The 12,988-nt window shown below is 45.0% G+C and overlaps 1 protein-coding gene across 2 annotated transcripts in view; it reads left to right on the forward strand.

The window, feature by feature from the left end:
- Positions 1-12,589: 12,589 nt before the first annotated feature.
- SH2B3 (SH2B adaptor protein 3) overlaps positions 12,590-12,988 on the forward strand; it is a 102,065-nt gene continuing 101,666 nt past the window's right edge. The window contains exon 1 of one of the 2 annotated variants that reach the window (XM_074205729.1): positions 12,590-12,729. The gene's annotated coding sequence lies outside the window, so the exon portion shown is untranslated. The remainder of the gene's footprint in view (positions 12,730-12,988) is intronic. The other variant, XM_074205728.1, reaches the window with a different exon arrangement.

Consider the following 12,988-nt stretch of genomic DNA (forward strand, 5'->3'; position numbering starts at 1 on the left):
ATTTGAGTGAGAGGGTGCTGTGCAGAATCACCAGTCTCATTTTCTCCTCTGGAACCATCAGATATGGATCAGGACGATTGGAGATGGCTTTAGATGTGCGGCAATCAGGGTTAAGTGACTTTCCCAAGGTCACACAGCTAGTAAGTGACAAGTTTTTTGAAGTCAAATTTGAATGCAGGTCCTCCTGACCACAGGGTTGATACCCTATCCACTGCACCACTTAGCTGCCCCCATTGCATAAGTAATAGTAAACTTGGACTCAACAGGAAGACTTGGGTTCAAGCACAATTTTGAATATACATTGGAGAAAAGAATACTATCTATTCCAAGGCTAGAGCTGATAGTATCTGAATGCAGATTGATGCATGCTTTTTTTTTTTACTGTTGGTTTCTCTTTTCCTTGGGGGAGAGGGGGTTGATTATGTTTACTCTTTTTTTTAAAGCACTCTTTTTATTTCATTTTTCCAATTACATGGTATGAAAATTTTTCTACATTCCTCCACATACATATTTATAAGTTACATGATTTTCTCTCACCCACCCTTCCCACACCCCTCCTCTCAGTGGTGAACAATCTAGTGAACGTTGTACATGGACAATTTATGTTTAACATGTTTACATATTAGTCATTTTCTGAATAAGGAGTTAGGACTAAGGGAAAAGAAATAAACATGGGATAGGAAAGTAAAACATAAGAGAAATTTTTTAAAAGTCAACATAGTATTCCTTCAGATGCTGCAGGGTTGGGTTTTTTTGTTCTGTTTTCTTTTGTTTTTCTTCATCTGTCCATAACAGGGTTGTCCTAGCTCTCTGAACTGCTGAGAAGAGCTGCATCCATCAAAATTGATCAATGCATAATGTTGTTGTTAATGTATCCAATGTTCTCTTGGTTCTGCTCCCTTCGCTCAGCATCAGTTCCTGTAATTCTTTCCATGCATTTCGAAAGTCCAACCATTCATAGTTTCTTATAAAACAATAGAACTCCATATCATTCATATACCATAACTTGTTAAGTTATTCCTCAGTTGATGGGCTTCCCCTCAATGGTTATGTTTACTTACAACATGATTACCGTAGTAATGTTTTTCATGACTACAGATTTTTAACCAACATCAAATAACTTGCTTTCTCAATGAGGGGGGATTGAGGTGAGAGGAATGAAGAGAAGTCAATTTTATTTTTGTTTTGTTTTTGTTTTGCTTTTTTAGGTTTTTGCAAGGCAAATGGGGTTAAGTGGCTTGCCCGAGGCCTCACAGCTAGGTCATGATTAAGTGTCTGAGGTTGGATTTGAACCCAGGTACTCCTGACTCCAGGGCCGGTGCTTTATCCACTATGCCACCTAGCCGCCCCAAGAAGTCAATTTTAAAAGTGAATATTGAAACTAGCTTGTTAGGGGTGGCTAGGTGGCCCAGTGGATAAAGCACTGGCCCTGGAGTCAGGAGTACCTGGGTTCAAGTCCGACCTCAGACACTTAATCATGACCTAGCTGTGTGGCCTTGGGCAAGCCACTTAACCCCACTGCCTTGCAAAAAAAAGAAAAGAATAAAAAAAAAGAAAAGAATTTTAAAAAGCAACTACAGAGATCATATGTGTAAAGTGCTATAGAAACGCTATTGTTGTTTCTGCTGTTCATCAGCATCATGTCACCAAGAGCTGAAGCCCGGCTCACTTCCCCACAATTTTCAGGTTCCATTCTCTCATTGCTTGAAAATTCAGCGTGTCTCTTCCAACGCTAAGGATTCGCCTTCTCCAAGAGGAAGCCACAAGAGGGCACCCAAGGCCTATGTAAATGGGCTAGAGCTGCTGCCCTCCCAGGACTTCCACCCCTCACCCCTCCCTCAGGTCCTCCAGTCCATATCTGGGCTGCACAGCTGGACTGATGATGTACCCCCCAGTCTCTGCCCCAGGGGCCCCAGCTATGTGGAAGGAGGAAGAAGGCAGACTTCTGACCTCTAGTCTCAATAACGCCCTATTTCAAGGACCCTGAAACTTAACCTACCACCTGAAGACAGGAGGTAACTGTGAATGCTGATCCATCACTCCATCAATTAGCATTTGTTAAATATCCTCTATGTACCATGAACTAGTTGGATTTGAGGATACAAAGCCAAAAGCAAATAACCATGAACCATGTCCTGCAGGAACTTACATAGGAGAAGCCACATATATGTGGCGGGGTGGGGGGGGCAGGGTTCATTTGGTGTTTGAATAATTCTTTTTTTTTTTTTTGGTTTTTGAATAATTCCTAGAATAGTTTCTTAAGCGTAGAGAATTCCAAGTCAGGGGAGGAAACCACTTTGACTGGGTTCCCTAAACATTTATTATCATATAATCTCAATGGAGACCTTCCCTGTGGCAAGGCAAGTATTGTAAACCTCCTTCTTTAACTCACTAACCCACTCAAAATAACCCCGCCTGCTAATCTTTTCATCTCTCTTCTCACCTCCCACAGTTCTCCCCAGCCCTGTCCTCTCAGCTGAGATCTTTGCCTCATCCTTTACACAAAAAGAGGCCCTTCTCTGAGAGCTCTATCTTGCCTGCCACCTCCTCCTCATCTGATTTATATCACTCAGATAATAACAATAATAATAATAACTAATGTTTATATAGCTCCTACTGTGTGCCAGATACTATGTGAAATGATTTATAATTACTGTCTCATTTGATCCTTGCAATCTTGGAAAGCAGGATTTTTTATTCATCATTTTAAAGATGAGGAAGCTGTGGCAAATATAGATGAAGTGAGGGGCGGCTAGGTGGCGTAGTGGATAAAGCACCAGCCTTGGAGTCAGGAGTACCTGGGTTCAAATCTGGTCTCAGACACTTAATAATTACCTAACTGTGTGGCCTTGGGCAAGCCACTTAACCCAGTTTGCCTTGCAAAAATCTAAAAAAAAAATACAGATGAAGTGACTTGCCCAAGGTCAGCCAGCTGGTAACCATCTGAGGCCGGATTTGACACTGGTTTTCCTGATTCCAGGCCTGGCTCTCTTTCCACGACACCACTCAGAAGCCTCTACTGCTAACTCCTCTGTCCCTGTCTCACATGAACAAATAATCATCACCTTTGCCAAGTCAACTCCCTCAACCTGCAGAAGTGATTCCATTCTATCCCATCTTCTCCAGGAGATTTTTTCCCTCTACCAGTCTCACTCTTTCACTTACCTTCATTTTCTCCCTCTCTCTTAGCTTCTTCTCTACTGCCTATGATTATCTCCAGGCCTCCCCCAAGCTCAAAAATCCCTCATTTGATCCATCTACCTATCCCGGTCTTACTATTGTTTTAGATTTCTCCTGTCCTTTGTGGCTAAACTCCTTGAGAATTCCATTAAAGCAGATGATTCTCCTTCTTTCCCTCTCACTCTCTTCTTCACTCTGCAGTGGGGCTTTCAACTTCATCATTCAACTGAAAACATTTTCTCCAAAGTCACTGATGATCCAGAGAAGTGTTTTGAAAACCTAAAGAGAATTTTTTTTTAGGTTTTTGCAAGGCAAACAGGGTTGAGTGGCTTGCCCAAGGCCACACAGCTAGGTAATTAGTAAGTGTCAGAGGCCAGATTGGAACCCAGGTACTCCTGACTCCAGGGCCGGTGCTTTATCCATTGGGCCACCTAGTCGCCCCCCTAAAGAGAATATTAAGAAGAAAGTGATCACCAGTACCAAAGTCTCCAGAGAGGTCAGGAAGGAAGAGGACTGAGAAAAAAAAGTCTGGATTTGGCAAATCAGAGGTCTCTGGGAGGCTTCTTTGAAATATCCAGTATAAGATGTGGTTCTCTGCCTGTTTTTGTGGGGGGGGGGGTTGCAAGGCAATAGGGTTAAAATGAAATATGGGACTGGAAGTCCTCAGGGAGATTAGGGCCGTATAAGATACCTGGGAGTTAATTGTATAGGAGAAGAGGGGCCAAGACATAGCTAATCTCTTCTTTCTCTAGATTGCCCTCAATTTATTCCATCTATCTTTTTGTATATAGTTATTTCAAGTTTTTCTCTCCCATGTGAGCTCCTTGAGAACAGGAATTTTTTCTGCTTCTTTGTATCCACAGTAATGGCACACAAAAGCTTAATAAATACTTCAAATACTTGAGAATTATTTGGAGTATTTAAGAAGTTAAATGATTTTCATAGAAGTTTAATGATTTACAGTCAGTACGTACCAAGAGACAGGACTTGAACCCACATCTCAGTCCAACTCACTATCCACCACATTGACTCTCTTGCAGAATATATACAAATTAGTAGAAGGTACTAGCTGCTATTATAAACATAACAATATTATTATTATTATATAAATATCCATTCATCTAGCTCTATTCATTTCTCTCTCTTCTCTCATTTTCTATTCCCTTTCCATTTCTCCATCCAGGACCCCATGCTGCCCATATTAAACATCCATAACCATCTCATCTCTTGATTCAATATTGGTTATTGAGTCTACTTTGACCTTAATGGCTTTATTGTTTTACTTTTATTTCCATCATTAGAGTTGTTTCATACAGTTCTCTTCATTCATATAGTTTTCTTCATTACTTCACTCATTTAAGTTTTTCCAAGTTTCTCTAAATTCCCAATATTTGTTTTCTTACAGAACTCTATTGAATTTCTTACTTAATATTGAATTTCATTGAATATTGAATATTATTGAATTTCTTACTTAACAACTAACAAAAGAGTCATTTTGTGGCACTTTAAGTTTTGAAAAGCATTTTCCATGGAGTTGGGAAAAAATTAAGTATTATTCAAAATTTTTTAAAAAGGAAAATTATTTTCTATATGTTCTCCAACAACACTGAGAAGAGGCTATCCATATCCCCCATTTCACAGGTGAGGAAACTGAGACTGAGAGAGTCTGTGACTTGCCATAACTAATAAATGTCCAAGGCAAAACTCCATTCATCTCAGGGTCCCTGACTCCAGGTTCCCTTGTTCTATCCACTGGTACCACAAATGATGTTTTTACTTTCTTTTCTTTTCTTTTTTTTTTTTTTGGCAAGGCATAAGTGTCTGAGGTTCCATTTGAACTCAGATCCTCCTGACTCCGGGGCCGGTGCTTTATCCACTACACCACCTAGCCGACCCGGGATATATGTTTTTTTGAAAGAACAAATTTTCCTGTTCGACTCATAGTATTCTGCTCCAGTGAGAGACCTGGTTTTTGATCCTCAGATACTTACTAGGTATATGACTTGATTAATCATTTCCCTCTCTGTGACTCTGTTTCCCAGACTGTAAATGAAGCAAATAATAACTGCTCTGTTGAGAGGATCAAATCTGATCAAGTATAGTACATTTAAATATTACCCTATTAAAACTGCTGCTTGGCCCAGGGAGCAAAGGATGCCCCACCCTCTTCTACTCCCCTCTTCATTCTGCATGTGATCAGATAAATCTTGGTCCAGACCCAGTCTTCTCCTCTTGTCCTTAGTTTCCTCATCTGTAAAATAGGGGAAGGGAAGAGTTGTGATCCAATGATTTCTTTCTCCGAACCTCAGCTTGTTCATCTATAAAATGAGGAGGCTTAGAACAGATGGACCAAGGTCCTAAAGCAAATCTGGGCTCAGCACATTCTTTGTCTGTTTTCACTGGGCCGGCTTGGTTTGGGGACACAGAAGGGAAATCGATTTCCCAGGTTCTCTGGCCTGTTTCTCCACTGCTGCTATCTCCCCAGGAGAGCCTACTTAAGCTATTTAACAGCTCGGCTTCAGTAACCTACTTTCCTACCTGGCAGGAGCCCAAGTAGGAAAAAAAAAATTTGTTCCGGTTATCCTTAGCAAATACCACAGCAAGGTCGTGTTCTTCCCTGGGAAGCTGGGGGGCCCCATCGGCCAGATGTGTAGAAAAACACTGAACTGCTTTCTCCCCTGGAATCCAATCTGTTATTACTGCTGTTAATTGCAACCTATGTGACCTTGGGCAAGTCCCATCCCTAAAGATTTTATTTATTTTGAGTTTTACAATTTTCCCCCAGTCTTACTTCCCTCCCCCCACAGAAAGCAATTTGTCAGTCTTTACATTGTTTCCATGTTGTACATCAGTTTCCCAACTTATAAAAAAAAAAAAAGGTTTTGGACTAAATGATCTTCCAAATTTCTTCCAATTCTAAGTCCTAGGAATCTTTCAGTTTCCATATGTATCTCCCTTTTGGTATTTAATATATTCTCCCTTTTATGCTTATTCCCACCTAAAGGCTGTCAGATTACTAAAGGTAGAGCCTGGGTCTAAAATTGTTTTGTATCTTCTACAAGGTAGCTTCTATCTGCCCTTAAGAATGGCTCAGGGGTGGCTAGGTGGCGCATGGATAGAGCACCGGCCCTGGAGTCAGGAGGACCTGAGTTCAAGTTTGACCTCAGACACTTAATAATGACCTAGTTGTGTGGCCCTTGGGCAAGCCACTTAACCCTGTCTGCCTTGCAAAAACTAAAAAAAAGAAAAGAATGGCTCAGTAAATAGTCCTTGATTTAAACAGAGGGATCTCAGAAATGTTCTAGTACAATTCTACCACTTGTTCTAGTGGTTCTAGTACAATTCTAAATAAACAAAAAAAAAGTGAGTCCCAGAGAGGCAAGGGGACTTATACAAAGTCACACAGGAGGAGGGGATGATAGAAGACCGAATGGAACAGGTCCTTTTGCAGGTAAAGGGTTTTCTAGGCATTTCTTGTGAAACAAGGGTAAAGGAAGAGATAATGGAAGATGATATCAGAGGATCATGAGAGGAAGAGAAGGGGAGAAGAGAAAGCTCTCAGTGAATAGTCTCAATCTTTTCAGTGAAGCTTGTCACTGAGGTCCTCAACTGAAAGGATGGGGAGAGGGGCTGCTGTTCGAAATTTAAACATAAATGTGGAACAACTACTATGGTAAGTGGGATAGAGAATCAATTAGGGAGGAGTAAAAGGATTGATTTCCTGAGAGTGAGGGCCCAAATGGAGATTATGTAACAAATATTTGTGGTAGACTCAATCAGCCAGATTTGGTGACTTTCTAAAGTTCCATTTAGCAGTCCACGAATAAGATTAAAAAAAGGCAAATGGTGTGGGTGACCCCTTCTGGTGTTTGGTAAATTGATGATGGGTTAAGAGGGCAAGGGATTTGAAAGAAGAGGATAGTGTAGAATCACCAAGGGGTCAGATTGGGAAGGAAAGAGAGTTTAGCCAATGCAGGTAATAGCTTGGAAAAGAACTAAGAGGTGGAGGGAAAGTTAATGGGGGGGGGGGGGGTAGCTAGGTGGCACAGTGAATAGAGCACTGGCCCTGGAGTCAGGAGTGCCTGAGTTCAAATCCAGCCTCAGACACTTAATAATGACCTAGCTGTGTGGCCTTGGGCAAGGCACTTAACCCCACTGCCTTGCCAAAAAAGTCAAAAAAAAAAAAAAAAGGAAGAAAGTTAATGGAGGGCAAAGAACAGGCAAATCACAGAGGAAAAGAAAATGATAAAAGACTATGATCAGAGGAAGCTAGGTGGCACAGTAGATAAAGCACCAACCCTGGAGTCAGAAGGACTTGAGGTCAAATCTGACCTCAGACACTTAATAATTACCTAGTTGTGTGACCCTGGGCAAGTCACTTAATCCCATTGCCTAGCCAAAAAAAAAAAAAATCTGGAGAACAAAAAAGACTATGACCAGCTAAAATGATGTTGGAGTTCATGAACATAGAAGTGGCATCTTCCTGGATGATTGGCCAGGTCAAAGGTATATGACTGAAACAGAGGGAAGGAGTATGTCATGGGCATAAAGCAGTAGAGGAAAGAGGGAATTAGGCTATTTGAGGGAACATTAAAACATATGTTGAAGTCCTCTACTTTGAGGTCAGGAGATGGGAAGAAGAGAAGGGCCATGGGATACCATTTTGAAGGAGGAGGAATTTCTAGGGGGTTAATAAATAATGACTGCTAGAATCTGGATTGGTGAAAATTTTGGACTGTGTGAACCTCAAAGGAAGTTTTTTTTTTCTAATAAGGGAGATAGAGGAAGAGTCCAATGACTGCTTTGAAAGGGTGGACAAGGATGAAGGAGGGGGTTAGTTTCAGCAACTACCTGAAGGTGGGAGTAGTAAGAAAGAAAAAAAAGTTTAAGATGAAAGGAAATTTGTTGATTATGGAGCAAGCATTCCAGAGAGCAAAGAAGATGTGGCTTGAGACAATGGATGAGGAAAGGTTGAAAATGATGGCGAGGAGGGAGCAGACAGCTGAGACTGGAATTTGATCTTTGACATCAGGGGTTCTGTAGCCCCAGCCAGAGAGAGTGAAAGGGGGTGGAAGAATGCTACTCATTAAGGTATCAGTTAATCAGTAAGCATTTATTATATGGCTGTTATGTACCAAGCACTAAAGGGATAAAGACTGAATAAGTCCAATCAGGAATGGAGGAAAGGGCTGTTGAAGACAAAGTAATCAGATGACTTCAAAGTCAACACTGGGGATTTGGCAGGTGGTGGCAAAGAGCCTCTGGCACGGTTGTGGCCTTGGGAGTGGGGAAGGGGCCCTTCAGGGTTAGGCAAATTTTGGTTAAGTCCAGTTTCTGACAAGTACTAGACATGTGACCCTGGACAAGTCACAAGATTTCTCAGCGCCTCCAACCACTCTTTCAGACTTTAAATTAAAGAGTAGTTATTGAATTAATAAAGAGAGTTTCTTTCTGGAAATTCCCTTTTCTGATGAAATCATTAGGCCACTTCTCAATGGAAGGGTCCTTTGGAAGCATCAGTTTTAACCCTCTCATTTTACAGAGGAAGAAAACAGCATCCAGAGTTTAAGTGACTTGCCCAAGGCCACATAGCCAACAAGGCAGAATCAAAGGTTGAACTCACAGGAACTCACTATCAGAGCTTTTTTCCTTTACCATGACAAAGGAAGTTCACAGAAGTGAGAGCCACCTAAGTAACAAGGTGACATAAAGTACTAGACTTGGAGCTAGAACAGACCTGGGTTCAAATCCTGCCTCAGCAATCACTGGCCATGTGACCAAGGGCAAGTCACTTAACCTCTCCCAATCTCAGGTTCCTAATCTGTAAAATGGAGGCTAATAATAGTGTCCTACTTCCCAGAATTATTGGGAGAATCCAATGATCTGCTAATCAAAACACATTTATTTAGCACCAGAAGCAAAAGAGATAGCATTTGTCAAATACTTTGTAAACCTTAAAGCATTGCATTAATGCTAGTATCTGGGAAAGCAGCAGATCCTTGGGGGAGCCGCCCTGACCTGCAGAGAGAACATGAGATGTGGAGTCAGTAAAGCCTCGAATTTCAAACCTACCTTATAAATCACTGAAGTGCTCTAGCTTTCTCCAATGGAGAGGAGTGATCCTATGACTTTAACAAGAGCATTCAACGCTCAGTCACGAGGATTCTTTTTCTCGAGGATTCAGCAATCTTTTTTATCTTTCCAGAAGGCTAGATGTCAGTTTTATGGGGTCCTGACATCTTTTTTTTTAAGGTTTTTGCAAGACAATGGGGTCAAGTGACTTGCCCAAGGTCATACAGTTAGGTAGTTATTAAATGTCTTGTCTGAGGCCGGATTTGAACTCAGCTGCTCCTGACTCCAGGGCCAGAGCTCTAGCCATTTCACCACCTAGCACCTCCTGATATCTTAAATAGGGGCTTCAGCTTGGCTGGAGTGAGGTTGAAATCCTATGGGGATGGAAATTCCCATCCCTTCAGACCCAGAATCCTAGGAGAGAAACATGACAATATTCAAAGAAATCAGGTTCTGGATAATGATGAGGCAAGGGATCACAAGGGGAGGGCAGCTTCACTATAAACTCCTTGAGCCAAAAATATTTTTTGTTTTTGTTTCTTGGGTCCCAGGACTTTGCATATAGTAGATAATTAATGTTTGTTGGATGATTGGTTGCCCAGTGTCATACTACTCATTAGAAACCAGGGGTAGAAACCAGACAGTAGATATCTACTGTCCGAGATTCTTTTGGGGAGGAAGAGTGAGGATAGACTTCAAATAAAGATCCTACCAAGTGATCTCTTTCAGCTTTGTAGCCATGGTGTGATACTTCTTGCAGAGAATAGAACAATTAGTATTATTATCTTTACCTTCTGAATGGGGACTAAGATGCCAGAGAACAGTTCTGGTTGCCCAGATCAAGCAGGGTTAGCAATTGAAGCCAGGCAGACTCAAGTCCATTTGCTGAGATCTCATATTTCTCAAAGGAGCAGCCAGTTGCCTGCCCTGTCCTCTTAATATTTCCTTTTTGAGTTACAGGGAAAGGTGAAGGTCCTGTTTGGAAGAGATTCATTTTTATAAAGAATTCACAACAAGAACACTGAATTCCAGTGCAAACACTGTGGCCTTGGCATTGTATGTCACTCAGAAAGTGTCAGCCTAGGGGCAGATAGGTGGCATAGTGGATAGAGCACTGACCCTGGAGTCAGGAGGATCTGAGTCCTAATCTGACCTCAGACACTTAAAAATTGCCTAGCTGTGTGTGATCTTGGGCAAGTCACTTAAACCCCATTGCCCTAAATAAATAACTTTTTTTAGAAAAAAGCAAGTGTCAGCTTCAGTTTCCTCAACTGTAAAATGGAGAAACTTAAAACAACCACCCTAAAATTGAATGTATGCAATTATATTAATCAAACTCGGCCTTAGAGACCAGCAACTATGCTTCTCAGCCTTATGTTTTGGAGACAGGAGACTGGGTTGTATATGCTAAGGGTCCCTTCTAGCTAGAGATTCTAATCTGGATCCCTCAAACCTGAAGTTCTTTCTGTAGCTGATGGAAGCTTCACTCCCCCCCCACACACCCCTTTTGGCCCTCTTGGGCAGCCTCTGGACCTCTTCCCAAAAATCATGCTTTTTAAATGTATAAAATAAAATGTACATCCATGAAATCAGTGCAAAAGTGGCCTCCTTGGACTGGTTGAATCACCAGATAGAAGTAGAAGCTCTCTGCAGGAGGGAAAAGTAGCAGAGAAAGTAGGAGTCTGAATAAACTCTTTCCCGAGGTGGGTTGGGGAAGGAGAAACAGCGTCTCTCTCCAGGGCTTTTCATGTCCCATTTTGTAAAAAAAAGTTGCAGGATTTTGTTCCTCGGTTTGGGAAAATAGAAGGTCTCCCATCTAGAGCCCAGAGGCTGTTTTAGATGCCATTTAGTGAGTTCCACATGTTGGTTTTACAGAGGAAATCACTGAGGATCGGAGGAAATCAAGTGACTTAGCCAAGGTCACTAGCAAGCCAGTGCTAGAACATAAATCCTGTTTTTTCTATCCCACCACGAGGTTTCTTATATGGAGCAGCCCCAACGCAGTGCTAAGCTAGGGGTGAGTGGTCAGGACCCAGCGACCCTCCTTTGTATCCTCAGTGTCTAGCCCAGTTCCTGGTGCCCAGTAGGTGCTTAATAAATGCTTCTTGGTTGGTTCTAGAATCATCACAGGCTCCCAATATTTGGGATTAGCAGAGACCCCCTTATTTCACAGAGGATGAAACTGAAGATGAAGTCCTTTGTCAAATGTCACACAGGGACGAGAACTCGAACTCAGATCTCCCAATCCTGAGCTGTTTCCAGCCCATCGCCACTTACTGCTTCGGGCCAAGTTCATTTGTCCAAGGGGACAGTAGTGAATTCCTGCACCCCAGGCCCTTCGGGAGGTGCGGGGTGGGGAGGGGCTGGATAGAATGATATGGGTCAAGTCCCTTAAGGGATCCAAGGGTGGGGGCACCAAGGGGCACCCTGCTGGGGTGGGGTTCAGGGAAGCCGAGAGCTGGGACCACAGGGGCAAAGCCGCCGATGTGGGGGTTCCAGGGAGCCTCAGGAGAGTTCTTGGGGACTGCCCCGTGGGCAGCAGAAAGGCTGGGCTGTTGAGCCTTCGAGGCGGCACTTGAAGGAAGGTGGGGATCGCGGTGAGGAGGCGGGCACCAGGGCCGCCTTGCCCCCTAGCCCTGCACTTTGGACCCCTCTGACCCGACGCGCACGGCCACTGGGAGGCTGCCCTGGGCCGCCCAGTGACCTGAGAGAGGCCCCGAAGCGAAAATGAAAGCGGAGGCTCAGGGTGCGGGGTGAGGCTGCCCCTTGGGCTCCTTTGGATCTCCCCAGGCTAGCCCGTCGCCGGCGGCACCGCTAGGCCGGCTCCCAGCCCTCAGGAAGCCGGTCCTCGGCCGGGGCCGGGCGCGCCCGCTCCCCCGATCCTTCCGAGCACCCCCCGGCTCGGCCTGTCAGTCGGGGCTCCGGCCGCTCCCTCGGGGGGCTCCCGGGCTCCCTGGCCCGGCAAAGTCGAATCTCCGCTTTCCCCCCGCCTGGGAAAGCCGGGAGCAATCATCCTCCCCTCCCGCTCTCCGCTTGGGGGAACCCGCACGATTCCAGGGGAACGTAAGCCCTGGACGGCCGGGGCTAGGTGGTCAGCACTTCTGCATCTCGCCCCCTCCGACCCTCCTCCTGCGCCCGGACACCGCGGGCGCTAAATAAACGCTCGTGGGCCGGTGGGTCCCTGCAGGGGGCGCTGGAAGGCAGCGCAGCGTGGGGCCGGGACCGCGGCGCTCCCGGGCCGCCCACCCCCCGGCAGGGGAGCATCTCCGCTGACCCGGGCTGCCCGCCCCGCTCCTGCCCAGGGCGTCCGTGGAGACCATGCGGCGCGGCGGGCGCAGGGCGCGGCGCCCCGGGGGACGACCCAAGGGGGAAGACGCCACCCCTGCTGGGGGGAAAGTTAAAAATCTCCCGGGGAGAGGAGACGGGCACGTCTGAGAAGGGCGCGTCTGGACCCAGGTACAGACGGGAGAAGAGAGAGTAAGTGGGCTGGGGAGGGGGTCACGGACCGGCGGCATGGGGGGGCCGCTGAAGGGCCCCCTGCCAAGGAGCTGGCCTAAGTTGGTTCCTCAGGGCCGGTGGGCTCCGGACATGCATTATGCACCGGCTGTATGCGGGCCCCCCGGGAAGGGAGCACAGATCGCCGAGCCAGAAGCCCGGAGCTGGAACTCCCCCTCTGGCATTGCGTCAGCGGGTGCCAGCCCCGGGGAGCCGCTGCCCTGGGCCGCGGTGGTGTTAC

Source organism: Macrotis lagotis, chromosome X (assembly GCF_037893015.1).
Source record: "Macrotis lagotis isolate mMagLag1 chromosome X, bilby.v1.9.chrom.fasta, whole genome shotgun sequence".
Lineage (NCBI taxonomy): Eukaryota > Metazoa > Chordata > Mammalia > Peramelemorphia > Peramelidae > Macrotis > Macrotis lagotis.